Genomic DNA, 3711 nt, shown 5'->3' on the forward strand with positions numbered 1-3711 from the left:
TAGGAGTCTTTCCAAAGCTTAGGGGAAATGGCTGAGTGAAGGCGCAGCTCCTTCTAATGTGGACTGTAAAGTACACTGGATTGGGGATGTAAGCAAGAAAAAGGGAAAGAAAAAGAAAACAAGAAATATTCAAGGACCTACACCCTCTTGTGAGCGTGTCTTTTCATTATGCATATCCTTGTCTCAATGGACTGAATGACACACACATTTTTACACATCTGGATGGATTAACTATTAACCCTGTAAAAGGTACCTGCAAGTCTCTTAAGGCATAGCTGATGGACAATGGCCAGGAGGCATCCTCAATAAAAAAATTACTGGCAGAGCACTTGGTCGGACACCGCAGAGTTTAGATTTGCGTATTAAGTGTGGTTCGAGAGCCTTCAAGGAAGAAGTCAATGGCCAGATCTTGACTTTGGAGGCGAGGAAAGACCAGGGGTATTAGGGCTCTGTTGGGGATGGCTTTAGGTAGCGGAGAGTGAGCAGCTTCTGCTTCAGCACCACCTGGGTGGATAGTACCAGGGACGGTGAACACACCTGGGGGATAAAGAAGAGGGTTAGTGAGGACATCGAAAATAATTTATTTCCTACATTTTTGTACAAAAATAAATCAGCTTTAACTCTCATTCCAGAGTTGTTCACATTATTCCCTACACTATGCTGAATAGTATTAAATTCTGTGGAGCAACAGAGTTTTATGCGATTGGATAGATTTGTTGATCACACCCTAGTCGCTGACAGTGAACCATATTTTTCTTTAAAAACTGATACATGTGTACGCATATATATCCCTTACCTATAATGTATTTTGGTTCCTCAGTAAGACTTTGGGGCAGAAGCTTTGCTTTTGCAGATCACTGAGTAACATCTATCATAGTGTCTCCTGCAAAGGGACCCTTCAAGTATTTGCTAATTTAACGGAATTGGTCCCACTCAAAGGGAGGGAGCCGGACCGGAGGGAATGGCTTGAAAGCGTTCCTGGCAGCAGAGGCAGTTTGTGTAGTTGGTCAGCCCAGAAGCTCTACAATCAGACTTGTTAAAAGTCCGCTCTCTACCACCTCACCTGTTGTGTGACCTTGGGACTCACGACTTCTTAGACCCAGTTTTCTCATCTGTAAGATGGGTGGTGGAAGCGAATGCTATCTCTCTGATAGAGTTGTGGTAAAGGAGAAATGAGAGATGCACACTTCAATGCTTGGCTCTAATATTAGCAATTATTGTTACTTGGAAATGCAAATGTCAGTAGATATGTGTAAGGATGCTCAACCAACTCTAGTATAAGAGCTGGAGGAATGCAAACTAAATAATAATATCACAACTATTTTGGCCTATCAGCTTGGCAATTTTTTTTCACTGTATTTGTAATTAGTTTCATTATAAAGGATTTCAGTTAGGAAGACCAGCAAATGAAGGCACACAGGGAGGAGGCACGGAGTTGGCAGACTTTTAAAGACTTAAAATTAAGATGTAGGGAAATCAGTCCTATTATAAGCTGGCAGAAAAATATAACTGCTACAACCTTTTATTAGAAGTAATCTGAGGAATTGATTAAAAGTTTAAAATTATGCATACCTAGCCCTTGAATGAGTGACCCCACTGTTAAAGACCTACCCTTCAGAGGAAATAAAGGCATTCTTACATTGGATATGTGTAATACGGGTGTTTATTGCAACATTGATTATAAAAATCAAAACAAAGCATAAACTGAATATCAAAAAAAGGCCAAATAAATTTGTATGTGCCCATACTAGAGAATGTATGCATTTGTTAAAATAATAAATTATATGTTGCATTGGTAAACACATAGCTAAGACAACATGTTAATGATAGGAGTGGGGTGGTTACCCTACAGTAAAGTGTAGAAGTCCAAGGGCAAGGCATTTTTGTCTGTGTTTTTGTTCATTGTCATATTCTCAGCCTGGTACATAGTAGTGCTCCATAAATATTTGTTAAATTGAATTTCTGCCCTTGTTTTAAATGTTAATATGGAAATTCTTCCATATCTTGAAAAGTAATTAGTTAGATCTATTGGATTTATCTGGAATAATGCAAAGAGAAAATAATCTAATTGTAAATAATATTTATAGCATGATAGTACTTAAAAACACAAATTTAAAACCATATAAATTTGTATGTATTTTATTAACAATTTTAAAAAGCATCAAAGGTGCACAGCAAACAATGGTTATTCTGGTGGATGGGGACTGGAAAGAGGGTGATATTCTTTTGAAATTATTTTAAAGTGTTTTTGGAAATTTTACTTTTTTTCTCAACTTTTTTTCCATCTCAAACCAGCTTCCACCTGTGTATTGAAGAGTAAGATGATTTGTTTGAATTCTGCTTCAGCTACTAATTGTTTTCTTTATGCAAAGCACTTAAAATCTTTGCATTTCAATTTTAATTATTGTAAAATTATTTTAAAATTAAAACACTTCCTTCCCAACATTGTGATAATTAAATGAAGAGATGAAAAGTGTTTAAAAACATTGCTTTTCAAACATGAGGTGTTACTAATGCTAGGCAACATCTGTCAGGATTAACATTTTCAGAAATAAAATGCAACTTCTCAAAATGGAATTAATAAATGCAAAAGTAACTGGACAATTTCTCATCACTGATACAAATCTGCAACAAACCTGGGTATGGAGTCTAATGGATCTGTATTTGTATTCCAATTCTGCTAAGTACAGGTTGGGTGACCTTGAACAAGCCAAGCTACTTGGCCTCTCTGGGCCTCAGTGTTTTCATTTGTACAGTGAAGGTGGGAGCATATATAAGGCTCATAGAACCAAATGAAATTACATAAGACACACAAGAGTATTAGTGACATACGAGCTCAATAAATTGTAGCTATTTTTGTTCATTTAAAAATATACTTAATATGTTCTTAAGGAGTCTAGTATTACTACCACAAATTGATGACCTTAAACATTGTCAACAGGGCAACCATTATTATCATTTCTTTGGAAATTGGTAGATTGAGCCCAGAGTGAATGGTGGGCTTGGCAGAAGATTCGGGCTAACAATATTCCATGTTCACTGTCCCAGTCTTTATGCTGAATTCACATTACAGACATCAAAAAGTAATCAGGTTGTGACGTGGGACATTGAGCGTCTGTGTGTGTGTGTGTGTATACACAGAGGGGTGAGCAAATTAAATTAAACTACCAGCCTTCATTCCCTAAAAGGTAAATCATAAGTAAGGACACAAAATAATAATAATAATACAATTCTTGATAAATAAATAATAATACAAGAATAAACTCTTTTCCCTACTCACAAATGTAAGTTTACTTTTGCCAATCCCTGTACGTGTGAAACCCAAACCCAGCACACCTTACTTCCCTTTTCAGTCGATCTACGTTCAGGCACAGTTTAACATCTGCAGGAACTATTTCTTATTTTCATTTTTAAATGTAATAATAAATCAGTGTCAATGATTTATGATGTGCCAGACTCCAATCTCTTAGCACCAGAGATCTCAACTAGTTCACTGTGTATTCATATCAGGACTTCCTTCCCCGCTTTGATTTGCTGGATTTGAAGACAAAGCCATCCTCCTGGACCAATTCCGAAGAATCCAAATCCTACCTTAGGCCCAAAGGATTTTGTAGTCATGGTGATAAGCAACAGGCCTCTTGTTTTTCTGCTAGTCTCTTGAGGGTGAATTTAGTTACCTCCTCACACAGTCACGGTGCAGACTTTGGCTCA

This window comes from Desmodus rotundus, chromosome 5 (genome assembly GCF_022682495.2).
Source record: "Desmodus rotundus isolate HL8 chromosome 5, HLdesRot8A.1, whole genome shotgun sequence".
In the NCBI taxonomy this organism is placed as follows: domain Eukaryota; kingdom Metazoa; phylum Chordata; class Mammalia; order Chiroptera; family Phyllostomidae; genus Desmodus; species Desmodus rotundus.